The sequence below is a fragment of the Mus musculus genome, chromosome 19, assembly GCF_000001635.26.
Source record: "Mus musculus strain C57BL/6J chromosome 19, GRCm38.p6 C57BL/6J".
Lineage (NCBI taxonomy): Eukaryota > Metazoa > Chordata > Mammalia > Rodentia > Muridae > Mus > Mus musculus.
In genome coordinates this window covers 61,151,038-61,165,083 of record NC_000085.6, presented here as the reverse complement: position 1 = coordinate 61,165,083, position 14,046 = coordinate 61,151,038, and the positions used below count along the sequence as shown (strand labels likewise).

Sequence of the window (14,046 nt, the reverse complement as noted above, 5' to 3'; positions counted from 1 at the left end):
AGCTAGCTCTCTTGTAGCTCAGGCCCATTTGTTTAGTTAGGGATCCTGCCATCATCAGTGGAAGAGCCTTCCCATATCAATCATCACACAACACAATCTCTCAGGGACACTGCATCCAGCCATTTTGATGAGGGCATGACCTGAAGTGAGGCTACCTCAGATGACTGTAGGCTCTAAAATGTTGACCACTGAAGGTAATTAGGACACAGAGAAAATAGTATATCAGAAAGTTTTAAAAACCCAAATCAAATGTGTTAACCATATCAATCACTAAGTAGCAAAACCCCGAAAATTGCTGATTGCAACAACAGGAAAACAGAATTGCCAAGAAATGAGGAGAGGCAAGCCTTCAGGATCAAGAAAAGGAAACTAAAACTGTTTCCCAAACTAACAAAACTCAAGAAACTCATAGTAAATTTTCAGAAGACAAAAATAGGTGAAGGTCTATCATTTTCCAGAGAAACAACATTATAATTAGATTATAATGAATAAAATCACACAACATAGATGGCACCACAAATAAAAGGAGACTGAAAGACAGACAGACATATATATATATAAGTTTTTAAACATGAAGTACAGACTATAGTAAAAAAATTAAAAGACTCTGGTTTCTCTTCAGATCGTATACATTTTTTCGCCTTTTACTAAAGATTTCCATGGATAGGAACAATTCTGAGTCTTAACTCAATTTTTTGAGGTCTTGTGGTTACAAGACTAGTAATGGTAATGAAAAGACAGAACGTCCTTCGCTGTGGGTGAGAAGCTGGATACCTATCATGCAAAAACTATTCTATAAGAAACTCTCTTAAAGGAGCCGGGCAGTGGTGGCACACGCCTTTAATCCCGACCCTTGGGAGGCAGAGGCAGGCAAATTTCTGAGTTCGAGGCCTGCCTGGTCTACAAAGTGAGTTCCAAGACAGCCAGGGCTATACAGAGAAACCCTGTCCAAAAAAAAAAAAAAAAAAGAAAGAAAGAAATTATAGGCCAATACTCATCCTGTGTACTCTGTTTCTCCTCTTTGCCAATAATAGAAAGTAGATTAGAAGTGGCAAAAACAAGGCAAAAGGCCACCAACAGATTGGGAAAGGATCTTTACCTATCCTAAATCAGATAGGGGACTAATATCCAATATATATAAAGAACTCAAGAAGGTGGACTCCAGAAAATCAAATAACCCCATTAAAAAATGGGGCTCAGAACTGAACAAAGAATTCTCACCTGAGGAATACCGAATGGCTGAGAAGCACCTGAAAAAATGTTCAACATCCTTAATCATCAGGGAAATGCAAATCAAAACAACCATAAGATTCCACCTCACACCAGTCAGAATGGCTAAGATCAAAAATTCAGGTGACAGCAGATGCTGGTGAGGATGTGGAGAAAGAGGAACACTCCTCCATTGTTGGTGGGATTGCAAGCTTGTACAACCACTCTGGAAGTCAGTCTGGTGGTTCCTCAGAAAATTGGACATAGTACTACCGGAGGATCCAGCAATACCTCTCCTGGGCATATATCCAGAAGATGTTCCAACCGGTAAGAAGGACACATGCTCCACTATGTTCATAGCAGCCTTATTTATAATAGCCAGAAGCTGGAAAGAACCCAGATGCCCCTCAACAGAGGAATGGATACAGAAAATGTGGTACATTTACACAATGGAGTACTACTCAGCTATTAAAAAGAATGAATTTATGAAATTCCTAGGCAAATGGATGGACCTGGAGGGCATCATCCTGAGTGAGGTAACACAATCACAAAGGAACTCACACAATATATACTCACTGATAAGTGGATATTAGCCCAAAACTTAGGATACCCAAGATAAAAGATACAATTTGCTAAATGCATGAAACTCAAGAAGAATGAAGACCAAAGTGTGGACACTGTGCCCCTTCTTAGAATTGGGAACAAAACACCCATGGAAGGAGTTACAGAGACAAAATTAGGAGCTGTGACGAAAGGATGGACCATCTAGAGACTGCCATATCCAGAGATCCACCCCATAATCAGCTTCCAAACACTGACACCATTGCATACACTAGCAAGATTTTGCTGAAAGGACCCAGATATAGCTGTCTCTTGTGAGACTATGCCGGGGCCTAGCAAACACAGAAGTGGATGCTCACAGTCAGCTAGTGGATGGATCACAGGGCTCCCAATGGAGGAGGCTAGAGAAAGTATCCAAGGAGCTAAAGAGATCTGCAACCCTGTAGGTGCAACAACATTATGAACTAACCAGTACCCTGGAGCTCTTGACTCTAGCTGCATATGTATCAAAAGATGGCCTAATCGGCCATCACTGGAAAGAGAGGCCCATTGGACACACAAACTTTATATGCCCCAGTACAGAGGAACGCCAGGGCCAAAAAAATGGGAATGGGTGGGTAGGGGAGTTGGGGGGAGGGTATGGGGGACTTTTGGGATAGCATTGGAAATGTAATTGAGGAAAATACGTAATAAAAAATATTAAAAATTAAAAAAAAAAAGAAGTGGCAAAAGCCTGGTCAATTGGACTTAGAAGCAGCCTAAGGAGTGGGAAAAGGGTTTTTTTTTTTTAAATTTTTGTTTTTGTTTTGGAACTCACTTTGTAGACCAGACTCAGAAATCCACCTGCCTCTATCTCCCAAGTGCTGGGATTTAAGGTGTGTGCCACCACGCCTGGCTAAGATTTTTTTTTTAACCAAATCCACATCTTGTAGAGGCCTAATGTACAAAATATATAAAGACCTAAAGAAACTAGGCTTTCCAAAGCAAGAAATTCTACTTAAAAATGGGGTATAGACCTAAACAGAGAATTCTCAACAGAGGAATCTCAAAAAGCTGAGAAATATTTCATCATCTTAGCCTTCAGGGAAATGCAAATCAAAACCACTCTGAGAATCTTATCTTGCACCCGTCAGAATGGCTAAATCAATAATACAAGTGACAACTCATGCTGGCAAGGATGTGGAGAAAGGGGAACAACCCCTCACTGCTTGTGGGGTACAAACTAATACAGCCACTATGGAAATCAGTATTTCCTCACAATCATGGTTCCTCGGAACACTGAGAATCCATCTATCTCAAAACACAGCTATACTGCTCTTGGGAGTCTTTCTAAAAGGTGTTCCACCTTACTACAAGGACATTTGCTTAACTATGTTCATAGCATATTTACTCATACTAGCTAGAATCTGGAAACAACCTAGAGGTACCTCAACTGAAGAATGGATAAACAAAAAAAGTGGTACATTTATACAATGGAGTATCACTCAGCTGTTTAAAAAAATGACATCGTGAATTTATAGGCAAATGAATACAACTAAAATAAAAACAAAAACAAAAAACAAAAACCACCATAAGTGAGGTAACCCACACCCAGAATGGCATGCATTCACTTTTAAGTAGATATTACCTATTAGGTAAATAATAATCAAGCTGTACCCCACAAACCCAGAGAGGCTAAGTAAAGAGGTGGGCTATAGAGGGGGGGGGAAGCACAGATCTCTTTCTAAAGGAGAAATAGAGTAGTTTCTGTGAGTAGACTGGAGTTTGATGGGAACAGGAGTGGGAGGGATCAGTTGGGGGGTATGCAGGGGTAAAGCACAATGCAGGGAGAAACAGCTGGAATTAGGGGTCATTTGGGGTTAATGTAAAAACCCAATACAACAACAACTTCCTGGATGCTATAGGGTGACCCTAATGAAGACTCCAAGTAATGGAAAATACATAGTCTGAACTGACCATCCTTTCTAGACAGCCAGGACTTCAATGTTGGAAATGGGTTACATTTGGTAGAGCTGTTGGTCAATGTGGTTCCTTTGAGATCCTCAAACAATGTATGCTGATGCTAGGACAAAACTTTGCTCTCAGATAACTGACAACAGGGCCCCATCAATGAGGATAAATTCCACATAGTTCACTGAATGTAGAAATCAAACTGGTATAGGCTTGGGGCTTTCACCCCTATGTTCTAGTCTCTTTGAGGAGAGAAAGTACTTGAAAAAGAAACCTGGACCCCCCCACCACCACCTTATACACACACACCTTCATGTTACATCATGTGCTGGGACATGATGGTAACAAACTTGGTTGAGTGGCCAACCAATGTTCAGTTTAACTTGAGGCCCTTGACCTGAGAGGGAACCCATGACTAACACTGACTGGATTTGTAGGAACCTTACAGAGACTTAAATGGCAAGCACAGAGACAGCATGGGTTTGTGCCAGGTCCCCTGCTAATACGTTATGGTTGTTAGCTTGGTGTTTTTGTGGGACTCCTAACAGTGGGAGCAGGTATAACTCTGATTCTTTTGCTTGGTCTTGAGACATTTCCTCCTATCAGGTTGCCTTGTCCAATATGAAGGCTTTCACCTTTTCTTTTTCTATCTTGTTTTGTCCTGTTAGACTGTCCTCTCTTGGAGGTCTGCTCCTTTTTGAAGAGGAAATGGGGCGAGGGGGTGTTGGATCTTGGGGAGAGGAGAATAGGTGAAGGGGGGGGATAGCTGGGAAGAGTGTAGGGAGGAAAAACAGTGGTCAGGATATAGTGTATGAGAGAGAATCTATCTTCAATTTAAAAATTAATTCAAGGGCTGGTGGGATGGCTCAGCGGTTAAGAGCACTGACTGCTCTTCCGAAGGTCCTGAGTTCAAATCTCAGCAACCACATGGTTGCTCACAACCATCCATAATGAGCTCTGATGCCCTTTTCTGGTGTGTGTCTAAAGACAGCTACAGTGTACTTACATATAATAATAAATAAATCTTCGGCCCAGAGTGAGCAGAGGTCCTGAGTTCAATTCCCAGCAACCACATGATCACAACCATCTGTACAGCTACAGTGTACTCGTATACATATAATAAATAAAAATCAATTCAATATTGCTTAAATGAAAATGCAAAAAAGAGAAGCAATAATGAACAAAGAAAAGCAGTGTAATTTGTGATAGACACAGTTCTCATTCTGTTTTTTTTTGTAGATGGTGACCATCACACAGGAGTGTAAAAATATCATCTTGGGTGAGTGAAAATATGGACTGTAAAAAAATAAAGTAATTTTAAAAAATCATCTTGGAGGCTTACTTCCTCCTTCTGATAATCTAGACCTAGTCCTGGAAGCCTATAGCTCTGTACAGTTTATCTAGGTCTAGAATGTTTTGGGCATCTGAGACTTAACTGCTGAATAAAATCACCCTTTCTTTTCCTTTCTGAATTTTGGCTGGCTGATCAACTCAGCTGTTCTGACTTAAACTCCTCTTCATGCTACCTGATTCCAACTGCTTCTTTCACTTATGACTGAATTGCTGTGCTTGGTCTCAAATGAACTCTAGCAATCTGTTCTCATCTTCTGGCACAGTTTCATCCTCTGGCTCATTCTTTCTTTACCTGTGTCTAGCTTGTTTTCTCTTTAGCCTGTCTCTGTTAAACTCTCCAGGTAAAACTGCCTCCTCCTCTCACCCTCTGAGCTGCTTCCTCTTATGTTGCCTCTCTTCCCTCTTGAGAGTTGGGCATATCATATTCTGTCAGATCTTTCCCAGATTCATCATTTTGTTAGCCACTCAATTAGACATTGCTTTCAAACATGAGTGCTTCTTTCTAAAACTAACTTTATCTTCATCACTTGGGAGCAAATGTGTGTACTAAGGGCTAAGCCACGCCACAATTAGAAATACCTTCCCCTCCCAACACCCCCCCCCCCAGTAAATTAGGTTGGGCCCAGTCTGTATCTGTGAAATCAGAAGTTTTGCTCTCAGCAATGTGAAATATATATCTTGTAGGAAACAAAAGCAGCCATTTTCTTGTGTTAGCTTTCACTAGTTTGGAATATGAAATTACAATGCTTTGCATTTCATTACAAATGAATATTCTTGAGTGTTTTTAAGAAAAACTAATGTTTGAATAACTATTCAATAAAAATAAAATGTGATGGTGTACAAAATTGTAATTATATTTATGTATAAAATGTCAAATGTTTAAACACATTCCCAAAGCAAAAATGAAAGTGTTACCATCTAAGATAAGTTACTTAATGCAGAGAAAACAAAGAGATGAGTCAGTAATTTAAGACTATTACATCTTTGTTCAACTGTAATTTATCATTAGAATTTAAATTCAAACAAAACAGTCAGTCTGTTTCTTAAACTCATTTTCTACTTTTTCATGCAGTATGACTCATTGGTAGAAAACTCTCATGCCATCCAAATAAGACCACTTTCTGCATTCTTACAGTATACTATAATACCACATTTGCTTCCCATCTATAACAACTCTTGCTACAGAAAACTTGATATTTCATTTCTCTTCTCCACATAATGTTCTAAATAAACACTAGAAAAACCCTTTGAAGGAGATTGCTTCAGCTAGATTCTGTGCTTTTTGCCCTTCTGTAGGAATTTGGCAGGAATCTGACATTGAGCTAGGAAGTGGACGTAGGCTCAGGCAGGAATTTGATTTTGGGCTAGGATTTAGGAAGTAAGCTCAGAAAAGTATATTTACATTTGAGCTAGTACAAAGGAGGTAAACTCAGCCAAGGAATTTGTGGCATTCCTTTTACCTTGGAGCATCAGGATAAGCCCCTAAAAACAGTGATCACCAGACTTTGTTTACTGCTTTGTTTGTTCCTTCACATAGAACTGGCCTTATTATTTGCATGTACTTGAATGCAAAAAATATAAAAGCAGGCTTGAGAAAAATAAACCTGCTTCAGCCTCAGCACTGTCTGGAGTCATGTCATAGTGTTGTCTAATTGTCTTCTTTTCAATCCTTGCTCCCTCCCTTGAGATCCTATTGACTGACTGAGCTGTCTTGGCCCCCCCTTCATTTTCAATTGCTACCTGTGAGGTAGACAAAATGGTTCAAGTTCTCATATCCATCTGACAATAGGAGTGCACTAAAGATTAAAAGTGTATGGAAAAAGAAATGGGTTGACAATGTTTAAGCTGTAATTACATCCTGTTTCATGACCAATGTGGCACTGACTGTGAGAGTCTTTACAAGTATTTAATCCTTTAAACATTGCAAATGTCTTCATTAGCACTGTGAGGAGCGGGTGTGGCAGCAGTCCCAAGATGGCGCCCGGGACTGCAGCTAAGTCTTATGACTTGCACCTGACTTCCTCATATACCTGAAAAAAAGCCAGACCATTGTGAGAGCTGCGCAGGTGCACCATGATGCTGGCGGTTTAAACAAGTCCATATTTGGTGGAGACATGCCCCTGCCAGCCTGATTGGCTGAAGCTGCATACCTGGTGAGGTGAGGTGAGGTGACGTGGCCTACTGTGAGTGGATGGGGGCTGAGAGTATATAAGCAGACCTCCCTGGGTTCCCGGGGTCCCCGAAGCAGCATTGAGGCGTTCCTGCAATAAAGGCTGTTGAGAAGAATCTGACCGTGTTGTGTCTTCCTTGACAGCTGAGGTGGGCACAACATAGCACAATGTCACCTTGAGGCACCCAACTTGTTCTCAACAAATGAGCACTGAGGTAATTCTCATATTTAGGCTTCCTTGAATACAACTGCAATGAACATGAGAATTCTGATAATTTTTAAAACTAATTTCAAGTGCATGGAAACTATACTGAGAATATTGCTGGGATCCATGGCAATTCTGTAATTTTTGTAAGAATTTGGTAGAATGAGGTTGCTTGGGTGTAGGTATTATGTTCAAATGTATCAGAATACATATATTAAATATGTGCAATTTTATATCAACTATAACACAACATGGTGTTAACTAATTTTAGTTGATATCTATGGAAAATCCCAACCTACTGCTATCAGAGTTTATTGCTAATACACAATCCTGTGTCACACACATATTCATTGTTCAGTACTGGACAATGTTTTATTTTCACTCTTTTGTTTTCTCAATTAAGTTATACTAAGTGAGATATCATTTATGTGACCCTAACAATATATTCTGTGTCACTAGAGTCTATGCTAAAGTCCTCTTTCTATGGCTTTATATACTATTTTACACCAGTTTCAGTTTCATACACTTAAAACAATAAACAACACCATTATAGTGATTTTTTTCTTAAAAAGGATGTTGGATATGTTTAATTTGCAGCATAAATTCAAAACAATCTAAAGAAAACTCCTAACAGGAAAGCTGATTCCAAAGCTATCTGCCATGTGAAAAAAACCCTCAGAATTGTCGTTAGGATTATAAAGAAATGGTACACATTTTGGCACAATGTATTCCATTCGTACTTATCACAGAGCTACAACAATCAAAAGCTTTACAACATTTGTGAAAAAATAATGAGATGTAGAGAAAAAAGCCAAGAATATAAGTCCCAAATTTTAGTCAAGTTTCAATCAAAAGACTTAAGGAAAGTCAGCCAGGAAAAATGTGAACATAACCAATATTACCTAGATGCATGTGTATACAAATGGAATAAACACAATAAACACAGACTTCACAACTCCCACAAAAATAAAATGACTCCTAACTGTTACATTTCTGACCCTTCCAGCCACTGCTGACCCCACTTTCAAACAGAGGCTCTAGAGCTCTCTCTGTATGGAGGTGATCAGAAATGTGGGCTATGGCTCTGCAGCACCTAATGCCCCCTTGTGATCTCACACAAACCCAGACCCACTGAGCCCACATACAAACCAAGGTTGAAGAATAATTTAATGTCTGCTTCCTGCCGTGAGGATTATAACACATGATGTAGAATCTGCCCTACCCACCTGCACACCACCATGCACACTTAAGAAACCTCTACATCTCAGAAACTCCTTTTGGACCCTGGAACTGAACTTCCCTGAATCACTTCATTCATTGTGACTGGTGGTAGTGGAAAGGTAAAAGGATTTTAATCAAATATTGTTGAAGGATGTGATGGTTTGTATATCCTTGGACCAGGGAGTGGCACCATCTGAAGGTATGGCCTTGTTGGAATAGGTGCGACCTGGTTGGAATGGGTGTGTCACTGTGGGTGTGGGTATAAGATCCTCACCCTAGTTGCCTGGAAGTCAGTCTTCCACTAGCAGCCTTTGGATGAAGACATAGAACTCTCAGCTCCTGCTGCGCCATGCCTGCCTGGATACTGCCATGCTCCCACCTTGATGATAATGGACTCAACCTCTGAACCTGTAAGCCAGCCCCAATTAAATGTTGTTTTTTATAAGACTTGCCTTGGTCATGGTGTCTGTTCACAGCAGTAAAACCCTAACTAAGACAAAAGATGATCCCCATAACCTCATCTCTACCAGTTTCAAAATGATTTGTAAAATTTATCACACAAAACTGAATTTGCAGTGCAATGTTCAGAACTTCTAGAAACCAGATTTTCAGTTTTGAAATCTGTTTTCTGCACAACAAAAGCAATGCTGTGAGTGCACACTGAACAGTGGTATTATAAGCAACACAGCTTCCTATGGCCAGAGCTTCAGAGCTTCCTTTTCCCCAGGGAATCCACACTCAGGCAGGCTCAGAGGCCAAGGCCCTTTGCCCAGGTCACCACATGTACCAAAAGTACCACAGTCTGGTTCAGTCATCCCAGTCCAATCAGATTGAACTCTGATTGCTTAGCTAACCTGTTCTTCCTAGTGGCTGCCACAATCACGATGCCATGGCTTAGGGTCTCCCTCACAGCTCTCTGATGAACTGTGAAAAAGTATAACATAAAAACAAAAGTCTAGGCCTTTAGGCCCAGGCTTGAAAATGTGACCTCTGTGACTCAATGCTCCAAGGTATGCTAATCATGAAACAGATAGCATCAAGGAGTGTTCACTCAAAGAAAGTCACCCTGACCCACCCTGACCATTGCTGGAACCTGCTATGCAAATGTGCTATTGTTAGGGGCTCTTAGAAACTGTCTTGAGAAATAACCCGCACAATTACCAGGTATTCATTGTGACTCTTGTCTGGTATTTTGGTATTTTCCAACAACGCCCTCCCCACCTCCTTGAGTTGTGGTTTCTTCCTTTAAATACCCCCTTACCCAGCTACTTGGCTCACCACGGTCCTCTACCCCTGCATGGTGTATGACCATGGGCCCGAGAGCACTCTTGAATTAAAAGTCCTCTTGCAGTTTGCAGCAAGACCGTTTCTCGTGAGTGATTTGGGGTGTCGCCTCTCCTGAGTCAGAATGTGGGGGAGTCCTCACATTGTGGGTCTTTCAACTGCATCAGAGGAGAATATGGGGAAAAAAAAAAAACCTGCACGCTACTTCCCACTGGTGTGGTGCTCCTCCTGATTGCTAGGCTACCCAGAGGACATTAGCAACTCTCCTACTGGAGGATTAGAGATTAAATGACTCAGACAGACCAAGCCTTCCCAGTTCTGCCCTTCTACCCCACCCTAAGGGCAGACAGAGCCCTAGTATGGTAAATTTGTATTTTCTTAGAATCTTCTACTCTCCCAGGTATGGAGAGTTCTTGGTACCGCTTCTAGGAAAATGGCAAAAATATTTGACACTGGACTAGGACAAGGAAGTAAGCTCAAAAAACAAACAAACAAACAACCCCCCCCAAAACAGCTGAGGAATGTGTTCCTCATGTCTTAAAATATCTTGATCATCTTGATAAGACCCTGAGTACAGTAAACAAGGGAACTTAGTTTACACCTTTTTTCTTCCTTGACTACTTTGTTTATGTCTTAGAACTGTATGTACCTAGGCAGTCAAGGTCGGTTAGGGTCTGTTGGCAGATTTCCCAGCCTGATGAGACATGGAACAACAAGAGGAGGTATACCTGAGCCTCAAGGGAGGTGCCTCCAGATAACAGATATTCTGTGTATGTTTCAGGAAACTTGTTTCTGTTAGCTTGTGGCTTTGCTTTCTACAGTACTGTGGGGTATAAAAAGACTATGAAAAATAAACTCAAGGCTGCTGGTTGCTCTGCTGCAGCAGTACTAACCATCAGTCCTCCCAAATCTTACTCTTGGCTTTACATCTTCTTTCTGCCTTTTCTATCTTTAATCCTTGCTCCCCCGATCAGAGACTGACTCATGGTGGGGGGGGGGGGTTGGTGTCCAGTACAAAGAAAGAAACTAGATTCAAGAATCTCTTTATCCTCCATCCTTGTTTCTCTCCTATCTGGTGTTAGGGGTGAAATGGAGGGTAGGGAGGTTGGAGTTTCGGGGGAAGGGGATTAAGTGTGTGTTAAAAGAAGAAACCATAAAGTAGCAAAGACCAGCTACATGGTTAATGCTAAAAGAGGAGCCAGACTATGATGGATTTTGCATTCCACTTATGCTGCCACCCTTGAGTCTCTTTTAGGTTCAGGTTTCAGGTTAACTTTTGAACAGTTTAAATGTAGACTGGAGACTGCAAGTTTAGCCACTTAGACAGATGGGAATTTACACAGCAAGCATATTCCCAGGATCAAATCCCAAGTACACCAGTGCCCTAATACAGCAGGTTAGTGACAGTGTCCTAAGTGGAAGGTCCCAGATGATGAAAAACATCAGAAAAGGAAAAGGTACAAAGTATAAAAGCTGGGGTGGGGAGGTCTTACACAAGCTATGGCTTATGCTGAGTAAGCTTCTAAAGAATACCATCTTGTACACGGTTGACATGAGGGAAAAGGAAGGAGATGGGAGACATCTATGAAGTCAGCAGAAAGACGAAGAAACTATGAAGTTAGCAGCAGCATCATACAATGGGACACAGTCAGGAGAAGTCTAATCAAACAATGCTGCAAAAGAGCTCGGTATATCTTAAAAACATTTCTGTTTTTAAGCCTCTAGTGGCCTTGGAACTGATAACCACAGCCCCATATTGTGGAAAGAGTTATGGTCTCACAATCTGATGCAACCCCTCTCAAAGCCCCTGGCCCCAGACCATCACCAGCTCTCCCAAGCATATTCCCGGTTTTACAAAAGGAGTTTTATCTCTATACCCAGGGCCTCAGGGAAAGCTCCCAAGGACTAGGCCCCAGGCTGTGACTGGCTCTGCCAAGCAAGCTCCTGGGTTTCAGAAGGAGCTATGTCATTCTCATATATGGGGACCTCAGGGAAAGTGTAACTCGATCAGACCAGCACTCAATACAACAGTGTTTTGTTTTGTTTTTTACCTTCTCAAATGGTTGTCACTAGGTATCATCTCACCCTTGTGGCAGAACTACGCTTTTCTCAAGAAGAAAACTGAACCGTTATGGCACACCAGGCCTTGCTGTTGATTGTAATCCTGTAAAGCTCCATAGAGCAGCTTGTTAAAGGCCTGCTCTTTGAGATGGAGATGGACCTAGTGGCTGGTTGTAAATCAAGTTTGTTTCCTTTGTTATGGTTTGGTACCATATTTCTGGACAATCCTGGTGAACAAACATGTGTATCCTAGCTTCCTAATCTCTAATTGCCCTGGTTAGCATATTACTTATCTGTGGGATGTTTTACAGGCAGTCCTCCCTCACCTAAATTCTACTTAGCGTGCCTTATTAAATCCTTTACATCATCAATTCTACTCTTTCACATCACAGCTTGATATTGGATTGCTACCCAGCACATGAGATGCCCACCGCCACAAAATTAACTCCAAATGGATTGTCCACCTTAACTTGTAGAAACTAGGACTCTCTGAGTTTGGGATCATGCCAAGGATCTTTCTATACACAAGCCAAATGCTCTGTATTGGAGACTGACACTGAGTCATAAGCCAAAGTTCCACTCCCTTATGGAGAGACTTCCGACCTTTTGAAATGACAACTGACAGAACATCAAGATCAGATAATAATAACTGCAAACTTCCCGGAAGAACCACAGGATGTTCCCTGAGCTAAGAGTAGATAGCTTACTCCTGGGCAGTTATGCAGAACCACCCCCGCCCCCGGGCTGAGGCATGGGCAACTTTTTCCCTCTTTACTTCCTCCTTATCGCTTTTATTCTGTAACCTTACTCGCAATAAACAGACCTTGATAGGATTGTCTACTTGGTCTCCTTCTTTCCCGCCCCTTTCTCTTTCAGGCAAGGTCCCCCTCAGACCCTCCGAATAACTGGGTCCCGCGGGTCGGGACAGCTCTGCACAGATGCAGCCCCCACAGTGAAGTGATTCAGAGGCTACAGCTGGGTCCAGCGAGTGGCTAGGACCTCACACACGTGGCCGCCGATTCCCACTAAGTCCCGGGAAAGACCCACCACACCAGCTCGCGCTCCTCAGACCCCTGCTTCTCCCCATTTTTAGCAGTGATCACGTGCTCACCATGTCGCAACTTCGGAGCTTGCCTGAGCACCCTCCACAGCATCCAGCGGCAGGACAGAGAGCACAGCACACAGGACGATTCAAGCCTGCTCAGCTACTAAGCGAAACCCGCACCAAGGCACCCAGAAAACCCGCCTTCTCTTCTGACTGGCATGTCCGCCTAAAGGCTCTGATTGACCAGTAAGTCTGGAGTGACTCGAGCACCTCCCTTAGATTTAGAGTGTGCTGAAGGTACACAGTGTAGAGGTTCTCAGCCCAAGCTTCAAGTCCAGGGCCCGATCTTTTCCAGATCTATAGGGTTTTGCATTTCTGTAGTACTTGTGTCTGTCCTCCAATAGCCTACTCATCTGTCTCCCCGCGCAGCCCCAGGGAGGGCCTACCACTCCACCTGCCGCTGCTCCGCCGCTTGCTCCTCCCCTATGTGGGCAGTGACTCTGTGCTCACCCGGTCCTGTCTTCAGCCTGAGTTTCCCTTAGTAGCCTTCTTCCTCCTGGAATCAAGGTAGCTAGCTTGCATAGCCCATTACTCAACTTGCAGGGGAGTTATCAATCTGTCCTACAAGCGGAAGGGTGCCCAGGATATAAACAATTAAAGAGAGACTTTGGGAAACAATAGTTTATAGAAATTAATAGGCTTATTAATTTCTGGTTTGTTATATTCGTAGTGTAATTTATTTTCACTTGCATATTAAATGATCAGTTGAGAAAGATGCAGTTGGGACTGAGGTTGTGTAGGAGGTCCAGGACATGTATGTACAAAGCTGTCCAGATAAGATCCCCTTATCTGGACACTCTACAGCACTGCAAACATGTTTTCTCTGTTTGTCAGTAAATAGCTAGTAGGCAAGCCTAAGTTATTGAGAAACTAAATCATTAAACGCCATCAAATAGTAAAGAATTTCTTAATTTTACTTCACATTAT

At 42.0% G+C, this 14,046-nt stretch overlaps 1 non-coding gene and 1 pseudogene across 1 annotated transcript; one reads left to right on the top strand and one right to left on the bottom strand.

Moving 5' to 3' along the window:
• The window catches only part of Gm6020 (predicted gene 6020), a 32,795-nt pseudogene extending 19,575 nt beyond the window's left edge, over positions 1-13,220 (bottom strand).
• On the top strand, positions 603-719 carry Gm22365. The gene has a single exon (XR_003952956.1). It is a non-coding gene; the product is annotated as a U5 spliceosomal RNA (small nuclear RNA).